This window comes from Populus nigra, chromosome 8, assembly GCF_951802175.1.
Source record: "Populus nigra chromosome 8, ddPopNigr1.1, whole genome shotgun sequence".
NCBI classification, from domain to species: Eukaryota; Viridiplantae; Streptophyta; class Magnoliopsida; order Malpighiales; family Salicaceae; genus Populus; species Populus nigra.
Window position 1 is genome coordinate 2557980 of NC_084859.1, and position 23897 is coordinate 2581876.

At 39.5% G+C, this 23897-nt stretch overlaps 1 protein-coding gene across 1 annotated transcript in view; it reads right to left on the reverse strand.

Annotated features, from left to right (window-relative positions):
- Positions 1-23897, reverse strand: part of LOC133701515 (cuscuta receptor 1-like) — an 86067-nt gene that overhangs the window by 8166 nt on the left and 54004 nt on the right. The gene's annotated exons all lie outside the window — the stretch shown is intronic.

A 23897-nucleotide genomic window follows, 5' to 3' on the forward strand; every position in this document is an offset into this window, starting at 1 on the left:
TTGAGCACTTCCTTCTCTAAAATATATGTCTTTGCCATAACTCAGGGCTTTGTATCTTTTTAAGGTGAATGAACAAGTTTTAACTCATCTCTGTATCTTCTCTAGATACAGAGAATTCCTATTTAACATTAATCTGTCCATCAAGTTTTAACAGTTAAGACCATCTTGATAAATGAGATTTTACTCCGTAATTTTAATGTATAGCTGTCAATGACCTGAAACATGCAAATTAGAATTCAAAGTGGGAGCATTGAACTTCTTGTCAGTTTACACCTTTCTGTGGTGTTTCCTCTTTCCATTGATTAAAGAGCGTCTAAGAGGAAAAACTGAAAAGGTAAAAGTTCTGTTGTACAGTGAAAAAGAGCATGAGAAATGTTGCTACCCAATTTTTGACCCATGTTTTAATAAATTTTTAGAAAAAAATCCAAAAATAGCGAAAAGCATTGAAAACCCAAATAAATACATTTTTAATACATTTGCATCGTTTTTAGCATTTTCAGCGTCGTCTAAAAAGAATTTAAATTTTCAAAGGTCTTTCGAATGCGTTCAACTTTTAACGTGTTAATTTTAAAATCATTGGTTTTCGTCATTTGAGTCGACGTTGATATTGCTCGTTTTCAAAAATACAAAAGAATTAAGAAAAATAAAATTTACAAAAAGAAAGAAAGTTGAGGGACCAATTTTGAGATCCATGCAACATTTTACCTATAAATACTGGTCCACAACTCAAACATAAGGGGGGGCAATTTTGACAACATAAAAAAAAAATACAAAATAAACCTAAACCTAAACCCATTTTTTTCAAGGAGAGCAGCCGCCCCCCCTACCTCCTGGCGTTGATTTTCCTTCTCCCTCTCAGCCGATCCTCCTCCTTCCCAGAACAGCCACACGGTCTTCCCCCACAGAGCCGCTCACCCCCCTGAACCAAATAACAGCAGCCCCCATACACTTTTCGATTTCCCTCTTTCTTGGCCCAAACCAGCCTCCACACAGTTCCCCCTATTTTCTAGCCAACAACACAGAGCCCTTCCCTTTTGTTTTTCTTCTTCCTCAGCCGCCGGACGCAAGCCTCCCTTCTACCCTCTCCATCTCACTTTTTCTCCCCGGCAGACGCCCCTGATGATTTTCTTCCTCAGCCACAGTGCTGGCCTCTCTTTTTGAAAAAAGGAGGAGCAGGCTGTCGCTCCCTTGGAAAAGAAAGAACCCAGCGCCGCCTGCCTTCTTTTGATTTTTCAGCTCTATTTGGTCTCCCCTCTTTCCCATTTCAGCCGACTGAAGCCCCAGCCAGGAACGCCATCTGTTCTGTCATCAACAGACTCCAGACCCTCCCTCTGTCACCGTGCAACAGCCGACCCTTCGGCTTCCCTCTCCCGGCTGCTGGACCCTGCTTCGTGACCCAAAACCAGCCGGCCACGCCCCTCCACTGGCCGTTGCTCTCCCTCGCGGCCAAGAAGGCCACTGCAAGAGCCACAACGGAGGACAGCAGCAAGGCCATCGCCAGCAACCACTACAGCTTCTTCTGCGATCAACAGCCTCCAGCAGCAGCAACCATCAGACAGCCTCCACACCAGCAGCAGCGCCGTCCTTCTTCCCTCTCCCAGCCGATCCAGCCGTTCCTCAGCTCCACCATCAGATCAGCCATCGGCATGAGCAGTCACTAGAAGGAGTGAAGCCGATTACAGATCCAAAGATGAAGAGAACTGACCGGAGGAAACAGATCTAAAAAACAGAACAAAATAAAATCGGCTTGTGTTGCATTTTGTGTTTTTGCAGGTGACGGTGACTCCACCGCCAGCGTGGGAAGACAGGGGGGAAGAAGACATTGTAGATCCCCTGGTTTCTTGGAGTTTCCAGCGGCGGCGCGTGAACCCACGCGCCGCCACTGTTCCTCCGGTTCCAGAAGTGTCCCCCTGCAATTTCTGGAGTTTTAGGGATTGTTTTGTAATTTTTAGATTATGTTATTGTAATATTTTTGTAATTTTTGTTTAGTTTGTTTAGAAATTGTATTTTGTATTGTGGATGTAAAAAAGAAAAAGAAAAGAAAAGAAAGAGAAAATAATAATAGAAAAAGAGATGTGTGTGTTTGTGTATTTTTTTATGTATGTTATTTAATAAAAAAAAATGAATTTAATATTTTTAATTTATAAGCGCAAATATCTAAAGGACAGATAAAATCATGTTATATTTTCCATGAAAATGTAGAACATGTATCTACATATTGGGAACTAATAACTGAATTATTGAAGCCTTGGAATTGGGCTAAAAATTTTATTTTTGAAAAACACATCAAGTCCACAAAGCAGCTTACCTCAGGTAGGGTGCGTCAGGGGTGCTAATACCTTCCCTAACCACAACCAGTCTCTTACCCATGAATCTCTGACAAGACCAGTACATCCGGTTTCCTAGTAGCCCTCAATAAATTACTAGGTGGCGACTCCAACGAACAAAACAAATGAACAACGATAAAATCGCCAAGTCGATGCCGCGCTGATTTTTTTTACGTGCGACAAGAAACACACAAAAACAGAGATGCATGAATCCTTCTCCACTAGCGGCTCTCGTCCATCGGATCATTGTGGTTTCAAGACTGATGCCCAATCATCGCCCTCTTTGTTCGATTCCTCAGACCTTTAGGAAACTGTATATGAGATGTTATAGAATAGAATAATTTACCGAGAGTGACGGAGGACTTGACAAAGGGCTGAGGGGTGGGTGAGATGTTATGTCAAGAAATGATTTTGGAAAATTTCTTCATATGTGTTGAATAACTAAGATAGGAGTCGGCTCTCCAAGACGATTGACCAGAAGGAGAGAATGAAGGCTCTATATCTTTAGCACGTCAAACACTCCTTTACTATCAAGCGTTTTTTCTAGGAGATGGGTCCGTTAGACCATTTCCCCTCAAGCTTGAGAAGGGATGATATATATATATGCTTTAATTTCAACTTGTATAAAAAATAAATCTCAATGTAGTGTGTTAGAATGCAACCACCGATTGATTAATTTTAATGGCTGGTCATTTAAACTTTGGTGTTTTTTGGGTATTAATATATATATTCCTCAATTATCATAAAAAAAATAAGAAACCAAAGTCCATTTTGTTCTAGATTGTAGATGGATATAAGCTTGGTGATTCCCGATTCTTTTATTAATTTCATTTTATACATTCCCTGTGATGTGTTCTTAATTTCTATACCACACCGATATCTGTTAGGTTTTGATTCAATCGAATTAGAGCCGATCAAAATTGTAATGACTCAGTTTCTTTTATGACCTGGATTGGGCTTCACATGCCCTTGATTATGCCCAAGAAGAAAACTAAATAAATAGTAGATGAGTAGTGTACTGAAAATAAATATTTTCAGCATATTACATAGATCTAAAACAATAGCTCACATGAATTAAAAAAGAGTAGGGATCGCTAGGGATACAAGATTTCCAGCCAAAAATATGACCAGACGTGTTCAGGAAACAGAAGGGAGGTGTTTCTTTTAAACATAAGGCAGATTTTTATGATTTTCTTCCTTTTGGTCATTAAATTTTCTTAAAAGGAGCTTTGGTTTGATTCCTACAAGCTGGGGGCAAATCTTCAGCGTTTCGACAGGCAGCCTCATAAGCAAAAGAAAGACAATGTACAACCACTCCAAGCTTCTCGTTGCTCCCCTGTTCCGATTAGAAACGGAGATTCAAGAAGCTATGCTACTGTCCTGAGACAAGAGTTCCAACGAAATCTACTGTAAGTTCCCAAGACACTCTTTTATAACACTTTGGTCATTCCCATGACTTTATCTGCATATCTTGTGCAGGTTCCATGTTTTGAGATTTGAATATTATTTTATTTTATTGTTTAGCACTTGGTCTATTCGCCAGGTTGGGAAAAATATTCAAATTAGTTATGTTGGCATGTAACCTCACCAAACAATTTAAGACTTCACTAAACAATTTGCGTAGACCGTATTGACTGGGAGTCAACTATTGTCGTAGTGCTTTTTTGCACTATCTGTGTCGCACGTCATAAAAAATCGGCGCGGCATCGGCTGGCGATTTTATCGTTGATGTTTTGATTGGTTCGTTGGAGTCGCCACCTAGTATTTAACTGAAGGCTACTAGGAAACCCGGATGTATTGGTCTTGTCAGAGATTCGCGGGTAAGGGACTGGTTGTGGTTAGGGAAGGTATCAGCACCCCTAACACACCCTACCTGAGGTAAGCTGCTTCGTGACTTTGATGTGTTAAAGAAGTTTTAATAATTGTCTTTTCATCGGATGTTAGAAATACAACTTACATGTAAGTTAATAAATCTTGACCGTGATCCAATCAAAATATTAAATTCTTCTTTAATCTTTGCAATTTTATTTATATAAAAAAAATAATACATAAAACAAATACAAACACACACATACACTATCACTATATCTTTTCTTTTCTTTTCTTTTGTTACATCCAAATTCAAATTACAAAAATTCAAAACTAAACAAAAAAATACATTAAACAAATTAAAATTACAGAAATTAGCCTCAAAACAAATCTGAAATTACAGGGATTGCCATCTGCCAAGCCGGAACAGTGCCAAGGAAGTCTTCTGGGCGCGGGAATAGTGGCGGCGCGTCTTCCCACGCGCCACCGTCACTGGCGGCGCGTGGGTCCACGCGCCACCGTCACTGGCGGCGCGTGGGTCCACGCGCCACCGTCACTGGCGGCGCGTGGGTCCACGCGCCACCACCCATGAAGACGGCAGGAGCTACCAGATCAGGACTCTCTTCCTCTCCTCTGCCTCCCTGCACCGGTGGTGACCTGCAAAAACAACAAAATCCACAGCAACCAAATGATTTTAGTTTTTTTTGTTTCCTTTGTTTCGTTTTGTTAAATCTGCTTCGATTTGTTTGGATCTGCTTTGCTGCAGATCCGTTTCCTTTGCTCGCCTTCTTCTCCCCTGTTCTTGTTCCATGTACTGGCGGCGTCGAGGATGAGCGCTGGAGGCTGGCGGCCGAGAGGGGAAGAACGGTGGCTGAGAGGGAGGATCGGCTGCAGGCGACGGTGCTTCCGCTGGAGGCTGCAGGCGATGGTGCTGGGCTGAAGAAAGGAGTTGGAGACGGCGCTGCTGCACGGGTTGGTGGAGCAACCGGGTCTGTTGGAGGGAGACGGCGCTGCTGCACGGGGAAGCGTCGTCGCCGCTGGAAGAAGAAGAAAAGGGAGTTGGGTTTCTGTCTTGGGGGAAAGATGGAGGCTTGTGCAGGCGGCTAAGATGAAGAAGGAAGGTGGAACCAGCTAGGGGGAGAATCTGTGAGGAGGAAAGGGAGGTGCGCCGCTCCTTTTGTTCTCTGGATTTTTGGCCGAGGGAAAGGAGCTTGAAGGCGATGGTGAGCGGCGGGGGAAAAAAGGAGAAGGAAAAAAATGGCCAGAGGAGGGGGAAGCTGGCTTTGGCCTTGGGGAAGGTTTGGCGAAGAGGAGAGTGGCCGGGCTCAGGGAGAAGAGAAGAAAAAATCAAGGGGAGGGGGGGGGGGCGGCTCTCCTTGAAAAAACTGTGGGTTTAGGGTTAGGTTTTTTGTATTTTTTCTAATGATGTCAAAATTGCCCCCCCTATTCTTTGAGTTGTGGACTAGTATTTATAGGTAAAATGTTGCATGGATTTCAAAATTGGTCCCTCAACTTTCTTTCTTTTTGTAAAATTTGATTTTTCTTAATTTTTTTTGTATTTTTTTGAAAACGAGCAATATCAACGTCGACTCAATGAAGAAAATTAATGATTTTAAAAATAACGCGTTAAAAGTTGAACGCGTTCCAAATGTCTTTGAAAATTTAAATTCTTTTGAGACGATGCTAAAAATACTAAAAAACGATGCAAATGTATTAAAAACATATTTTTTGGATTTTCAATGTTTTTCGCTATTTTTTGGATTTTTCTGAAAATTTATCAAAATATGGGTCAAAAATTGGGTAGCAACAGATGCCCCCTCTTTACAATGCTTACGAAGCAAAACTCCTCAATGTTTCGCATAGTAAGCTTTGTAAAGAAAAACTCTAAATGTTTCTTTCTCTTCTTTTTTTTTTCTTCTCTTTCTTCCTCTTCGTTCTTTCTTTCTTGCTCTCTCTCTTTTTTTTTCTCTTTTTTCTTCGTTAACCTGAGATCCCATCTGGCGATCTCCTTGAACCAAAACCAAAATCTATGTGGTTGGGCTAACCTGAGATCTCGTCCGACGATCCCCTTTAACCAGAACCAATATCCTATGTGGTTGGGCTAACCTGAGATCCCATCTGGCGATCCCCTTTAACCAGAACCAAAAAATCTGTGTGTGGTTGGGCTAACCTGAGATCCCATCTGGCGATCCCCTTTAACCAGAACCATTATCTTGTGTGCGGTTGGGCTAACCTGAGACCCCATCTGGCGATCCCCTTTAACCAGAACCAAAATCTGTGTGTGGTTGGGCTAACCTGAGATCCCATCTGGTGATCCCCTTTAACCAGAACCATTATCCTGTGTGGTTGGGCTAACCTGAGATCCCATCTGGCGATCCCCTTTAACCAGAACCAAAATCCTGTGTGTGGTTGGGCTAACCTGAGATCCCGTCCGGCGATCCCCTTTAACCAGAACCAACATGAGATCCCATCTGGCGACCTCATTCAAGTGGAACTAAAAAATATGGTGGTAGCTCGGTCAACCTGAAATCCCATCTGGCGATTCCCTTTAACCAAAGCTACATGAGATCCCATCTGGCGACCTCATTCAACTGGAACTTAGAAAATGTGTGGTAGCTCGGTCAACCTGAAATCCCATCTGGCGATTCCCTTTAACCAAAGCTACATGAGATCCCATCTGGCGACCTCATTCAACTGGAACTTAGAAAAAATATGTGTGTGGCTCGGTCAACCTGAAATCCCATCTGGCGATTCCCTTTAACCAAAGCTACATGAGATCCCATCTGGCGACCTCATTCAATCAAAACTAAAAACTGTGCAAAAGTGGTCTCATTGTAATGGGTGACCTACCCAAATGGAAAGAATATGGAAAGCGGTCTCATTATGATGGGTGACCTACCCAAATGGAAAGAATGTGAAGTGTGGTCTCATTATAATGGGTGACCTACCCAGACGGAAGATGAGAAAAAATATGAAGTGTGGTCTCATTGTTATGGGTGACCTACCCAGATGGAAAATGAGAAAGAATGTGAAGTGTGGTCTCATTGTAATGGGTGACCTACCCGATGGAAGATAGAAAAAATATGAAGTGGTCTCATTGTAATGGGTGACCTACCCAGATGGAAGATGAGAAAAAAAATGTGAAGTGGTCGCGTTATAATGGGTGACCTACCCAAATGGAAGATGGTGGTCTCATTGTGATGGGTGACCTACCCAGAAAAAATGATGTTTTTTTTTCAAAAAATAAAATAAAATAAAATAATGGTCTCATTGTTACGGGTGACCTACCCAAAGAAAAAAAGAAAGGGTGGTCTCCTTGTAATGGGTGACCTACCCAGGTGGAAGGTAGAAAAAATGTGAAGTGTGGTCTCATTATAATGGGTGACCTACCCAAAAAAATGTTGGTCTCATTGTAATGGGTGACCTACCCAGGGAAAAGGGAAAGAATGGTCTCCTTGTAATGGGTGACCTACCCCAAGTGGAAGAATGGCCTCATTGTAATGGGTGACCTACCCAGATAAAAAAAAACATGGAGAATGGTCTCATTGTAATGGGTGACCTACCCAAGAAAATGTTGGTCTCATTGTAATGGGTGACCTACCCAGATGAAAGATGATAGATGAAAGGTGGTCTCATTATAATGGGCGACCTACCCAGATGAAAGGAAATAGTGGTCTCATTGTAATGGGTGACCTACCCAAGTGGAAGAATGGTCTCATTGTAATGGGTGACCTACCCAGATAAAAAAAACATGGAGAATGGTCTCATTGTAATGGGTGACCTGCCCAAATGAAAGATGTGATGTGACAAGTGTGAAAAAAGGGACTTACCTGGCGAAGTCCTAAAGGGATGATAGAAGAAGGGCCGAAAAACTTGGTGCTTCTTGATAATTCTTGATCGCAGGGTTTGAAAACTCGATGCTTCCTGATTGCAAGGTTGATCTTTTCATTTCTTTGAGATTTTCCTAACAGTAAGGTTTATCTCATCTTTTTCCCGTTCCAAGGTCACAACCATGATTCTCTATTATTATCAGCTCAATGATTCTCCCTTTTCTTTGTCCACAATCTTGCTGGACCTCATTGAGGATCTTTCTGTAACAAATCACAAGAATGTGCAATGATTTAACGTTAGATGACATGCATGCATCCTTACCTGATGTGAAATATAGGTCCCCCCCTTTGATGATCCATCGTCATAGGGTGCTTTTGTTTGCATTCCAAATCTTTCTTTGTTCTTTTGATGCCTTGGCTCATTCATGTGCTAGCCATCCACTCAGCTGTAAGTGCAGTACCCATCCTGGGCTGTCCACGACGATTACTGCTCTCGCTGTTTATCAAGCTTGACCATGCCCCCAAGTGTGGTGTTGCTTGATTCATCATGAAGAATTTTCTCTTTTGGATTCTTCTAAGAATTACCCTTTGATTGATTGTATGCCTCATGCCAACACCTATTAAGATTGTTAATCAGTCATGAACTTGCCTCCAGTTGAAGCAATACTCTTCAAGTATATGATATCACCAGTCTTCTTGGAACTTTCAGGTCATCTAAACATGGATCTCATACCTTGCAGTAAAAGGCTCATCGTTATAAGCTCAATGTTCTTCTCCATAGATTCCTCTCAGCTTGTCAAATCAGATCATGAAAGGAAATGCGTTGGCATCATCAATGATGTTCATCACCCATATTCATGCGGTGAAGTGCGCATTTGAGCTTCAGAATAGATGGTCCCACAGTCAGTCTTGGTGAGTGCATCCTTCCAATATTCATTCAAATACAACTATGCGATAACATCGTTCAAAAGTCATAGCCATGTTGGAGATGATAATATGATGTTATCCTTCAAGTACAACATTGTTCCACAATCAATCTTGGTGGTGTGCATCTTTTCACCATTCAATTACATTTATTCATGTATCCTCATCGATTGCTAGCCATGTTTCAAAAGATGATGCTATGAAGATGTCCTTCAGGTACATCTTTGATCCACCGTTAGTCTTGGTGGTGTGCATATGTTAGATGTTCATTCAAATGCACTCACTTGATAACATCTGTCAGGAGTCATGGCCATGTTTTAGAGGGTAACCCAAGTTGACGATAATAAAATGCCCTTCAAGTGCAGCATTGCTCATCAATTACTGCTGAAGTTCACTAAATCACTGACTGTCTTTGAACAACATTGCCTCCCAGTAATGATCTGAATGCTTGTCCTGCTGATTAGCTTTCTTTAAATACCATTGTCCTCAGTGCATTGATTCATCATTTGATCATCTTTCATTGCCCCCAGCTGATCTGAATACTGTTTGTTTTCCTACCCATGATCCACTGTATTGTCTCTAAGTGGTCAACTTTTCAAGGAGTGTTGAGAAATGTTGATGTCATTCTTGTCAAGGATTTTGCAAATTCGGTCGATGTTCTTGTTGTTTAACAATCTTTCTTGTTCTGGAATCAACTCTCATATTTCAAAGATCATGTCAATTCAAGTCTAATTGTTAAAATGAAATCAAAGAGATATCAGTTTTGGAAAAGATCTTTTGAAAATCAAGCTTTTTGGTCAAAGACCCAACACACACTATTCAATATTGTCCTTTGATTGTCTTGTATTTTGAAAACAGAAATGACCCATTGTAAGTTTAAAACGACTTTTTTCATGGTTCTTTATGTCAGTTTTAATCTTTGATCTTGGGTATATCTTTTCACGGTGTGCAATGAGGTAACCTTCTGTGAATTTCAAGGAAAACAAAAGGCTCAAGTCAAAACTTGAGGATTCATCAAGAAAGATTGTTTTTCTTTTTTTTAGCACCAATTTTATCAGCATGCATAATAACCAGTAGCTTAATTCATAAAGCCACGACTCTTATGGAAAAAACTCTTTAAGTTTTGAGATCGTCATTCATCGGTTCAGATTGCTTACTTGATCAAAAAGGGCTTTTAAAAGCACGTAATGTAGGCTATGGTTCATGGCTTATGAAAGGAAGGAAAATTCAGGCTCAAAAGGTGTTTGAGGGTTTCAAAGACCTAGGATCAACATCAAATTATTCATCAACTCTTTTCCTATTGTTGTCTTTGTGGAGAAAGTGACATATAACCTTGTTAATATCAAATTCAGAATTCTCTTAACATAGGTCATAACGCTAATCCAACTTTTTCTCTGATGAATAATGAATCTAAAATTTTTTGAAGACACTAAAGGCTTTATCCTAGACACACCAAAAGACATGAAACTTGATTTTTTTGGTGTTGACTTTTGGCTTTTGTTGTGTCTTTCTTCCATTGAAACCTCTTTTGCCCCTCTTAGAATTGATAAGCATTCTCCTTCATTTCCAATTTTTTTGCTTTTACATAACCTTCCTCAAAATTTTCTTGGATGGCCCTCAATCTATGGCTTTTCTTGTTCTCCCTTTCTCAATCATTGGGCTTTTATTCTAAGCCTTTCTTGTATCATTGATTCTATCAGTGTCTTCATCCTTCCTAATAACATATCTCTCATTGCCCCCAGTGTGGGTGTGATCCTAGTCAAGGTTTCTTTTTGAAAGAAAATATTTTACCATGCTCAAAATGGGACTGCAAGGGATATAATCTTTAGAAAGTAAAGGGATATCAAAGATGGCCTTTTCTCATTTCAAGCAAGGTCGGTTAGAACCGATAAATTTTGACCTCATCCAGTGTAATGATTGGACTTGTAAGAATCATGATTCACGAGTCCATAACTATTGAATCCACTACATGTCATTATGCATACTGCTAAAACTAGCTATATGATGTGTGGTTCAGTTTCAGGAGGTATGAGTTCAAAATTGTTTCGTCACCTCATGTCATTTTCAAGCATCGAGTTATTTCTGCAATCAAAATACTTTTAATCTTCAGGATTGATTAATCTTAATCGCATGTTGGAGCTTGATCAAAATATTTTGTAAAAATACCCTTTGAAAGAAGCATCTCTTGATTTCAAAATAATAAGAAGAAAAAGAGAAGACATGTTTCGTTGAAGGGTGAGATGTGACCCCAAAACAAAAATGCAGAAAGGGCAAAAATCCAAAACAAAGATGATTGACAGTTTAACCCCTTCTTAGATCAGCTTCTCTGGCAATATCTGTGTTTTGCCTAGCAATTCCGATCACTCGTCATTCTGAGGATGTTCTGGTGACAAAATGATCGATGACATCATCTTTCACAAACTGAGCTCGATTCTTGAAACTCTTGCATTTGTTGAACTGAAATGGTCGAGGACCCCACTATGACAACACATCTCTTGTTTGGATTGAACCACCTAAAAAACGGTGGTTGCACGGGTTTTGTCGGAGTCAGGCAAAATTCTAGAATCTGGCAGATGCTAGTCGACAAACTTAAGTGGCAGAAGGATGTCGATCCTGACAAAGGTACTTGAGCAGTTGATGCTATAGTGAGACTTGGCTAAACCACATGAATAAGGTTTTCCACCTTCAGAGTTATCTTCTTATTCATTTCTCTTCATTGTTCTGGAATTCATGGCAGAACCTTCAATCTTTCACTTCTTCATGGCTCGTTCAATTATTTTTGACAATCTTCACAACATCATGTCAATCTTCCCTCGTTGTTGTGGTCGTTTGAGGGTTGTTGGAGAACCTCCACCAGCTAGGTAATCTTGGTAGCGCCTAGAAACTTGCAGCATTGTCACTGTCAATGTGTGAAATGATGCATTGTTTTTATTGGAGGAGAAACTGCTGAATATGAAACTCCTTTGTCTCCTCTTTGATCCCTCACTGACAGTGCAACAAACAAACACCTGTAGAGGGAGCTCTGCTCTGTTGAAGTTTCAATCTTCTTCCTATTTTTCAGCCAAGGTCTGTCTCTTTTCCCTACTTCCGCGTTTTAATGCTGACACTGGTAGGAGAAACTTGTAGGTGATATGAAACTAATTCATTCCTTCTTGGATTCCCCACTTGCAGAGCCACAAACGGGTTTTTATAGAGAGAGCTCTGCCACGTCAAAGTTCGATGACTGCTCATGTTTTCAAACTAGGTTTGACTCTTCGGCCTACTCCAGTGTTTCGGTGCTGAAACTAATGAGACAAAGTTTTATAGCCTATGGAAATACTGCATCCCCTCTTGCATGCCCTACTGGCAGATCCCCAAACAAATCTCTACAGAGAGAGCTCTGCAACGTAGAAGTTTGATGTCTGTTCATGTTTTTCAGACCAGGTTTGGCTCTTCAACCTACCACAGTGTCTTTGGGCTGAAACTAATGAGAGATTTTTATAGCATATGCAACTAATAAATCACCTCTTGCATTCCCAACTTGCAGAGCCATAAACAGATTTTTGTAGAGGAAGCTCTGCCACATTGAAGCTTGACGACTGCTAATATTTTCAGACCAGGTCTGACTCTTCTGCCTACTACAATGTTTTGCTGGTGCCACTGGTGGGAGAAAGTTTCAAAGCATATGAAACTACTACACCCCCTCTTGCATTCCCCACTGGCAGATCCACAAACAAATCTCTACAGAGAGAGCTCTGCAACGTAGAAGTTCAGTGTCTAATCATGGTTTTTTCGGTTTTTTTTTTTTTTCACATCTTGTGCTGCTGAACTGGAATTGAGCTCACAGTTGGGGTAACTTCAAAGAAGGCTAATGCACCATGCATAGAAGGCTAGCAGTTTATTTGGTGCCATTGAAAAATGCGGAGGCGATGAACAATTATCAGGGCAACTGACAAAGAATAAAAGTTGTCATAAGTTGATGACTGAAAGCATTGTTGTCGTTTGTTCATGACTGAAAAGGATAGGTGCAACTTCAATTGGACGTGGAAAAGCAGTGTTTCTACAGAAGACTGTGCAGACATTCCCTTTCCATTTGAAGCTCAACACTTGTTCAAGCAGATTTGAGTCTAGCTACTTCATCTTTGATGCTCTCAACTTCATTTGACTCTGAGCCTCTCTTTGACCCCTTTCTTCATTTCCCATCATCTTTGTTCAATCAGGTGTAGCAAAGCTCGGATGGGGGAACCTATTTTTCCTCCTGGTACATGGATGAAAAATGTATGAACATGTAATCTAGATGAAGAACTCGCCCTTCAAGGGGTGACATATGGTCGTAACTCTTGTATGATGTAACAAGAATCTTGATTCTTGCCCAAACTCTACAATAAAAATTTTCTGAGTTACGGCCATTGGGTCACCCACAAGTCTTGAGTTCAAGATGCTTCAAGAAGGGTTTGCCCTGATGCAAATAAAAATAGCACATACAACCTAAGGACAGGTTCTATTCACTATGTGAACATGGGTAGGTTCTCTACCTGGTCTCAAAAGGGTCTCATATCTGCCCAGTGACGTTCTTCGTAAAGACAGTATGGGGGCGTTGCAAGGAATAGTTAAGGTACGTCTACCCACCATTACCAAGCAGGCACTCAGATATGAGTTCGGTTTTTCACGCATCTGAACCCTGACCAATAGTCATAGGGCAGATCGCTAATTCACCACCTAACTTAGAAGCTTGTGTGTGCTTTCAAAAATAAATACAGGTGATGCATGAAACAATTCTAAAAATACATGGATAAAACAAAAATAAAACAAGACAAAAATGCAAAAACTTAAACACATCAAATACACAAAGCTTAGTCCAATATTGTCAGAAACAGTACCTTCCCCAGTGGAGTCGCCATTCTGTCGCACGTCATAAAAAATCGGCGCGGCATCGGCTGGCGATTTTATCGTTGATGTTTTGATTGGTTCGTTGGAGTCGCCACCTAGTATTTAACTGAAGGCTACTAGGAAACCCGGATGTATTGGTCTTGTCAGAGATTCGCGGGTAAGGGACTGGTTGTGGTTAGGGAAGGTATCAGCACCCCTAACACACCCTACCTGAGGTAAGCTGCTTCGTGACTTTGATGTGTTAAAGAAGTTTTAATAATTGTCTTTTCATCGGATGTTAGAAATACAACTTACATGTAAGTTAATAAATCTTGACCGTGATCCAATCAAAATATTAAATTCTTCTTTAATCTTTGCAATTTTATTTATATAAAAAAAATAATACATAAAACAAATACAAACACACACATACACTATCACTATATCTTTTCTTTTCTTTTCTTTTGTTACATCCAAATTCAAATTACAAAAATTCAAAACTAAACAAAAAAATACATTAAACAAATTAAAATTACAGAAATTAGCCTCAAAACAAATCTGAAATTACAGGGATTGCCATCTGCCAAGCCGGAACAGTGCCAAGGAAGTCTTCTGGGCGCGGGAATAGTGGCGGCGCGTCTTCCCACGCGCCACCGTCACTGGCGGCGCGTGGGTCCACGCGCCACCACCCATGAAGACGGCAGGAGCTACCAGATCGGGACTCTCTTCCTCTCCTCTGCCTCCCTGCACCGGTGGTGACCTGCAAAAACAACAAAATCCACAGCAACCAAATGATTTTAGTTTTTTTTGTTTCCTTTGTTTCGTTTTGTAAAATCTGCTTCGATTTGTTTGGATCTGCTTTGCTGCAGATCCGTTTCCTTTGCTCGCCTTCTTCTCCCCTGTTCTTGTTCCATGTACTGGCGGCGTCGAGGAGGAGCGCTGGAGGCTGGCGGCCGAGAGGGGAAGAACGGTGGCTGAGAGGGAGGATCGGCTGCAGGCGACGGTGCTTCCGCTGGAGGCTGCAGGCGATGGTGCTGGGCTGAAGAAAGGAGTTGGAGACGGCGCTGCTGCACGGGTTGGTGGAGCAACCGGGTCTGTTGGAGGGAGACGGCGCTGCTGCACGGGGAAGCGCCGTCGCCGCTGGAAGAAGAAGAAAAGGGAGTTGGGTTTCTGTCTTGGGGGAAAGATGGAGGCTTGTGCAGGCGGCTAAGATGAAGAAGGAAGGTGGAACCAGCTAGGGGGAGAATCTGTGAGGAGGAAAGGGAGGTGCGCCGCTCCTTTTGTTCTCTGGATTTTTGGCCGAGGGAAAGGAGCTTGAAGGCGATGGTGAGCGGCGGGGGAAAAAAGGAGAAGGAAAAAAATGGCCAGAGGAGGGGGAAGCTGGCTTTGGCCTTGGGGAAGGTTTGGCGAAGAGGAGAGTGGCCGGGCTCAGGGAGAAGAGAAGAAAAAATCAAGGGGAGGGGGGGGGGGCGGCTCTCCTTGAAAAAACTGTGGGTTTAGGGTTAGGTTTTTTGTATTTTTTCTAATGATGTCAAAATTGCCCCCCCTATTCTTTGAGTTGTGGACTAGTATTTATAGGTAAAATGTTGCATGGATTTCAAAATTGGTCCCTCAACTTTCTTTCTTTTTGTAAAATTTGATTTTTCTTAATTTTTTTTGTATTTTTTTGAAAACGAGCAATATCAACGTCGACTCAATGAAGAAAATCAATGATTTTAAAAATAACGCGTTAAAAGTTGAACGCGTTCCAAATGTCTTTGAAAATTTAAATTCTTTTGAGACGATGCTAAAAATACTAAAAAACGATGCAAATGTATTAAAAACATATTTTTTGGATTTTCAATGTTTTTCGCTATTTTTTGGATTTTTCTGAAAATTTATCAAAATATGGGTCAAAAATTGGGTAGCAACAATCTGTGTGCGTGAATGGAAAGAAAAGCAGGTGGCAACTGGGGTGTGAAAATGAATGGAAAACGACAACAAGGGTGTGAAAATGAGTTACTGATGCAGAACGCTTGGCAGAGAAATTTAAAACACAAATTGATAAGTGCATATTGAAGACGAAAAGGTCATGAGTATTGTACGCTGAGATTTAAATGGCATTCAATAGGTATAATTAATCATGCATGTTTCAAGTGGAATAAATACACAACGTAAGCGTTGCCTTACGACTCATTTTTGTATTCCAAATATTCAATACAGTTTGAGATATTCTCTCATTTTCTGGTGGATTCCAGATAAACTTTTGAGGGTGAACGTGAGGATCCCTCTGTTAATTTTCTTGCTGCGTCAATTGGTATCAGAGCAGGTTTGCCTTGGCTCGATAGCGAATGACCCGAACAATGATCGGCCCCTTCCTGGTGGGGAACCAGTTTCCAGGAGAGAGTTTGACGCTCTTGCTACGAGCGTTGAAGAGATTCGGCAATTGCTTCTCAATATGGGAAACAACAACAACAACAACAACAACAACAATGAATGAGATAACCAACGTGGTGGAGGCAGAGGGAACCGTGATGGTCGTCGTCAACGGGAGGAGATTGAATCGAATTCTGAGGAGGAGATGGAACGTCCCGAGAATGCATTTGCTGCTAATCTAAATAATCGACAACCCATTGAAGATTATCGAATGAAGGCCGACATCCCTTATTTTAATGGTCATCTATCCATTGAAGCATTTTTAGATTGGTTTGTGGAGGTAGAGAGATTTTTTGAGATTATGTCAGTACCAGAAGAGAGGATGACTAAGATAGCGGCTTTTCGCTTAAAAGGGAGTGCAGCTGTATGGTGGGATAATTTGCAGAAGTCACGACAGAGACAGGCCAAACAACCGGTCAGGACATGGCGAAGGATGAAACAATTGATGATGGACCGTTTCCTTCCAGTAGATTATGAGCAGCATCTCTATCGCCTCTACCATAATTGTACCCAGGGAAGCAGGACAGTAGAGGATTATACTGATGAGTTCTTACGGTTGGCAGAGAGAAATTCGTTGAATGAGACTTAGTGGCAGACGGTATCAAGATATGTCAATGGATTGACGACATCAATACAGGATAGAATCGGGTTACAAGTTTTTTGGGACGTCCATGAGGCTCAAAATATGGCTATGAAGGCACAACAGTTAGAGAAAGAACTGAAGGAACGTGAACAGAAGGAGAAAAACATGAACTATGGCAACAACAATAATTACCCGAGGAAGGCAGCAGATTCATATGTTCCTAACAAGGAGAAGAAAGAGGTCCAGCCGATCCAAAGAAATAATTATAAAGGGCAGAATTATAGAGGAGAGAACAGCCAGAACAATAACATAAATCAGAATTGAAATCAGAGACCAAACCATGGCCCATACGCTAGAGCAACTGGTGATGTCTGCTATAGGTGTTTCCAGCCTGGCCACCGATCAAATAACTGTCCAAAGCGGAAGCAAGCGAACCTTGTAGAAGGAACCGAAGAAGCTGATGATCATAGTGGAAATTATGATGATGATTATGATAGGGCTGAGTTTGCATATGAAGATAATAATGAGGTTGTTAATTTGATGATGAAACGTACTGCTATTGAAGAAGACGAAGTGCTCAGCATGGTGCTACAACGAGCTCTCCTTTCACCTAAACAAGAAGGACAGAGGAATCACATATTTCATTCCTTATGTTCTGTTGACAACAAGGTGTGCACATTGATTGTAGATGGAGGCAGCTGTGAGAATTTTGTGTCACAAAAGCTGGTTGATTATTTAAAGCTTCGAACATAGAAGCATAAGAATCCTTATATGTTAGGGTGGGTGAAGAGAGGGCCATCAGTAAAGGTGACAGAAGCATGCAGGGTTCCTCTTTCTATTGGTAAGCATTACAAACATGAGATTTGGTGCGATGTAATTGATATGGATGCCAGCTATGTATTACTAGGAAGGCCTTGGCAGTTTGATGTTGATGCTACCCACAAAGGGCGTGATAATGTGTTTATCTTTGAGTGGGGTTCTCATAAAATTACACTTGCTCCTGTTGATCAATCTGGAAAATTAGAAAAACCACAAGCTGGGAGTTCAAATTTTCTAGCTATCTCCAGGAATAGCCACGAGTTTGAAGACATTATTAAAGAAGTTGGGTTCATGTATCCAATTGTTCTTAAGGGGCTTAAGGTGACAAATGCTATTTCAAGTCACGTTCCAAAAGTAGTGCAGGAAATTTTGAGTGAGTATGAAGATTTGGTTTCTGAGGATTTACCAACACAACTTCCTCCTATGCGAGATATTCAACATCAGATTGATTTAGTCTCTAGAGCAAGCCTACCTAATCTTCCCCATTATCGAATGAGCCTGAAGGAAAATGTGATCTTGAAGGAGAAGATCGAAGAGCTGCTGGAAAAAAGGATTTATTCGTGAGAGCATGAGTTCTTGTGCAGTTCCTGTCTTGCTAGTGCCAAAAAAGGATAACACCTGGCGTATGTGTGTTGACAGCAGAGCCATTAATAAAATCACCATCAAATATAGATTTCCAATTCCGTGGTTGGAGGATATGCTGGATGTCCTTGAGGGTTCCAAGGTGTTTTCGAAAATTGATTTGCGTAGTGGCTATCACCAGATTCGAATTAAACCAGGAGACGAATGGAAGACGGCATTTAAGAGCAAGGTGGGTCTGTATGAATGGGTGGTGATGCCATTCGGATTATCAAATGCACCAAGTACTTTCATGCGACTCATGAACCAGGTTTTGCGTCCTTTTACTGGGTCATTTGTAGTTGTGTATTTTGATGATATTCTATTTTACAGTAAAAACAAAGAAGAACATTTGGTGCAATTAAGACAGGTTCTGGATGTTTTGAAAGAGAATAAGCGTTATATTAATTTGAAGAAGTGCACATTCTTTACAAATAAACTACTATTTTTGGGGTATATTGTGAGCAAAGATGGAATTCATGTAGATCAGGACAAAGTACGTGCAATCAGAGAATGGCCAACTCCAAAAACTGTAAGTGAGTTACGTAGTTTCCATGGCCTTGCTACTTTTTACAGGCGTTTTGTACGAAACTTTTGTACCCTTGCAGCCCCTATTACTGAATGTCTCAAGCAAGGAAAGTTTCATTAGGGTGAAGCACAAGATAAAAGTTTTGCGTTGATTAAAGAAAAGCTTAGCACTGCACCAGTTTTGGCCCTTCCCAACTTCGAAAAGATATTCGAAGTCGAATGTGATGCAAGTGGATTGGGGGTGGGAGCTGTGTTATCTCAAGAAAAAAGACCAGTGGCATTCTTCAGTGAAAAATTAAGTGAGGCCCGTCAAAAGTGGAGTACTTATGATCAAGAATTTTATGCAGTTGTGCGTGCTTTGAAACAATGGGAGCATTATCTGGTGCAACGAGAATTTGTTCTTTACACTGATCATGAAGCCTTGAAGTTTATCAACAGCTAGAAGAGTGTGAGTAAAATGCATGTCAGATGGGCCACTTTCCTTCAGAAGTTCCCTTCTGTGATTAAGCATAAATCTAGGTCTCTCAATCATGTTGCTGATGCTTTGAGTCGGAGAGCAGACTTGTTGATTACTTTAGCACAAGAGATTGTGGGATTTGAATTTCTAAAGGAGCTATATGAAGCTGATCTTGATTTCAAAGAAGTTTGGGTGAAGTGTGCTCAGAGTCAACCGGTTTCAGACTACCACATGAGAGAAGGGTATTTGTTTAAAGGCAACAGGTTATGCATTCCCAGCTCATCCTTACGAGAGAAGCTTATTCGAGATATTCATGGAGGCGGTTTGAGCGGGCACCTAGGAAGAGACAAAACCATTGCAGGAGTTGAGGAACGTTATTTTTGGTCTCAGTTGAAGAAGGACGTTGGCAAAATTGTGAGAAACTGCTATGTTTGTCAGGTGTCAAAAGGACAAACTCAAAATACTGGATTTTATATGCCTTTACCGATTCCTAGCGATATTTGGCAAGACTTGTCCATGGATTTTGTGTTGGGGCTTCCTCGAACCCAAAGTGGGGTCGATTCTGTGTTTGTTGTGGTTGACAGGTTCTCTAAGATGGCACATTTTATAGCTTGTAGAAAGACTTCTGACGCTACTCATATAGCCAAACTATTTTTCAGGGAGGTGGTGCGTTTGCATGGTGTACCCAAAACTATTACATCTGATCGTGACATCAAATTTCTTAGTCATTTCTGGATTACTCTATGGAAGCTTTTCGGTACTACATTGAAGCGTAGCAGTACAGCACATCCACAAACAGATGGCCAGACAGAGGTGACTAATAGAACGCTTGGCAACATGATTCGAAGTGTATGTATTGATAAATCAAAGAAGTGGGACAATGCCTTGCCGCAAGTAGAGTTTGCTTACAATAATGCAGTTCATAGTGCCACAGGAAAGTCTCCTTTCTCTTTGGTATATACCTCGGTTCCTAACCATGTCGTTGACTTGGTAAAACTTCCCAAAGCTCATGGAGTTAGCATAGGCGCTCAGCATATGGCTAAAGACATTATTGAGGTTAAAGAAGAAGTGCGAGATAAGCTGGAAAAAACCAATGCTAGGTACAAAGCTGCTGCAGACAAGCATAGGCGTGCTAAAGTTTTCAATGAAGGAGATTATGTGATGGTTTTTCTCAGAAAGGAGCGATTCCCTGTTGGAACCTATAGCAAGCTGAAGCCGCGCAAGTATGGACCTTATAAGATTTTAAGGAAGATCAATGATAATGTCTATGTTATTGACCTGCCTGCATCTATGGGAATTTCAAGCACTTTTAATGTTACAGATTTGTATGAGTATCATGAAGATGAAGCTCTTTATTCTTAAGATAACTCAGAGGCGAGTTCTTTCAAAGTGGAGGAGTCTGATGCAGAACGCTTGGCAGAGAAATTTAAAACACAAATTGATAAGTGCATATTAAAGACGAAAAGGTCATGAGTATTGTACGCTGAGATTTAAATGGCATTCAATAGGTATAATTAATCATGCATGTTTCAAGTAGAATAAATACACAACGTAAGCGTTGCCTTACAGCTCATTTTTGTATTCCAAATATTCAATATAGTTTGAGATATTCTCTCATTTTCTGGTGGGTTCCAGATAAACTTTTGAGGGTGAACGTGAGGATCCCTCTGTTAATTTTCTTGCTGCGTCAGTTACTTCTCCAAAAAGAATATATACAATATTACTGATTATCTAATGGAAAGGATTCATGAAACTACGCCTAATATATATATATATATATATATATATATATATATATATATATATATATATAACAGAGAAATTGTGGATAATAGCAATCATTTTCTTATCTCCTGTATCATATCTTCCACAAATCTTAAGTAATTGATGAGAAAGTGGATATATTATTTCTTTAAATAAATTTTGAATTGTGTTATTCTTTTTTCTAGGTGCTATCTTGCAAAAGAAAAAAAAACTCCAAAGAAAATAATATATTTTTTAGTGTATCAGTCTCGTCTCTTTTAACCAAATTAATATATATATTTCTATCCTCGCTGTATTTGTCCTTCGATCCTAAAACCAACCAAACTAATCGTACTTATAAATTAATGCCCTTCTCTTATAAATTCAAAACTAAAATAATTCTTCTAAAAATATATAATATTATATGCTCTTAATTATTCAGGATCATTAAGCATACAGTTTCATATATATAGGGCCGGCTACAAGCTGGTGATATATCCTTAAATCACCTGTATATATAAACTTGTCTTACAATTGGAATTGAACTTTATTCTTTTGACCAAAAAATTGCACTTACATTGAACTTTGAAAGGATCAAGTGGCCACGATCCATTTCATGATCCTTTCGATTCAAGATCAATTGCAGAGTGCTTATTACGTGAAATTTGTCTAACCCTACTAGATATATAAACTTGATCAGTGGTTAAAATATTTACTCTGTACGTTGATTTTCTATATTCTAAATTTGAAATCAGTACTCAAAAGAAGTTTTTTTTTTTAATATCTTCTGAAGATTTTTTCTTGAAAAAAAAAAAACTTATGGCAGTGGATCAAAGAATCTCTCTCTCTCTCTCTCTCTAAATATTTTTATTTTTTTTCGTAGAAAGATCTCCTTTATTGTTTCGTAGTAAGGTTTTTTTAACTAGGGTTAAGTTAGTTGAAAACCTGATTTTTTTTACCATAATAATATCATTTAAGAAAAGAAACCTGTAAAGCACAAGAAAAGACATGCCTGAAAATAAGTGAATCACCTATCTTAATCATACTTAAATACTTAAAGTAAACTTATAACAAAAAAAAATGATAATATAATATATAAAAAGGTTAAAACTATAGTTATAAAATCCAGTCCAACAAATCAATTTAATGACACGTGGTTATAAACCTATCTAGTAGTGGTCAAATCAATAAAAAAACTGATTTATTCTATAAAAAAAATATTATTATTTTTAAAAAATAAAATATTAAATTAATCCGAGTTAGTTTCAAATAAAAATTTTGGGTCAGTGAACACCCTAATCAATTTTGAAAAAAAAATACAATGGTTAGTTTAGAAAATTAAAATATGTATTCTGTGTTGAAGGAACGTGCGCAAGTCATGCACGGAAAGACATTTTTTACTGGAATTTTATGTGCTCTTCTTTTCAAACATCACATTGCTGTAAAATCTAAGACTGGGGCAGAAGAGAAAAATGCTGATTCACAATCAATCGTCACGTTTCAAGGGTGAGAAACATGGCATGAAACCCACGTTTTATATTCAAAATATTTACCAAATCTTTGAAATATTTTCATATGATTGAAATCCATTATGATCACGCATTATCAATATCATTTGTATCTATAAAAAAAAAAAAAAGAATTTTTCCTACTTAATTCATTTCATTTCATTTCTTTTTTTTTTTCATGTGAATGGATACATATGAGTCTTGATGTTTTCTTTTTTTTTGAATGAAAAACATTAAATTATTGATTTTATTTTCCGTATCAAAATTATCGAATGTGGTTTCATGCATGATGAGCTTCCGTAATATCACCTCACCGATGAACAATGACAGGAAAGTATATAGGAGATAAATATATATAACCCAGTCCATATAATTTAATAAAATTGATTAATAAACCCTTGTAATTTAAAGATAGCTTTGAGTTATTACTGTGTTCTAATGATGAAGATGTAGGAAAACGATCTCCCTTCTGCTAGCTGTCTGGAGCTGGGCTTCCTCTCCCTGTAAGAACAATCAACATCTTATCTGGGTTGTTGTTAGTGGCCACTTCATCACGTGAAAAGCAAGGAGCTTGCCACCCATTATAGAGTGTGGATATACCACTTTCTCTTGTATCATATCTTCCACAAATCTAAAGTAATTGATGAGAAAGTGGATATATCACCTTTTCTTCTTTATAGCACTACTGGCGAAGATGAGTTAAAGCATTAAAAGGTTGTGAACGCGGATGCTTGACTTGCCGTGTGCCCTTTTGATTTTTAAACACAACCATGCAGTAATTTCCTGGGGATTTCCTTATGCATACTGGTGGTCTTCCAGAATCTTTTTCCAAACAACTCTCATATTGTTTAATGAATTATTTTCTTTATTCCCGTTCAAATGTTTTCATACATGAATACTGTAGAGTATATATTGCAGCGTGAGATAAGGTTAACTCATTGTATTTTCATAAATTGAAAGGATTTCTCTTTTTTTCTTTGTCAATTACAGCACATGCATGAAGGTGTTCTTACTCAGAGTAAATGCTATTGTAATGTTTTCACAGAGACTCCCCTGGCTTGCAACTAATTCACTTATATATCTTGAAACATAGCCATAAATGAAGGGTTCTTCCGGTTCAAGAAAATTACTATTTGATGTCTATGTATTTTGATGCTGTATATTACTTGACCGACACTTGCTTATGTCATTATTTATTTTTATTTTTTGCTAATGATTCCTCACATTTCTGATATTGGCGTGATTAGTAAGTTCAGGGTTCTTGCTAGCTGCTACTAACTTCTCTATACTTTGCCTGGTCTGAAATCTTAGCTCAAAAAACCTATTCGCTAGCATATAACCTGTTAAAATCCCTCCAACAGTTAACTACAATAATTTGTTAACTGCATGCCACCTAGAACATTCAGAATTCTATTATGCTTTTGGAGTTGTAAACTAGTCTTCATCCATGTATATAATTTAGATAGCAATTTTTATATATATAATTTA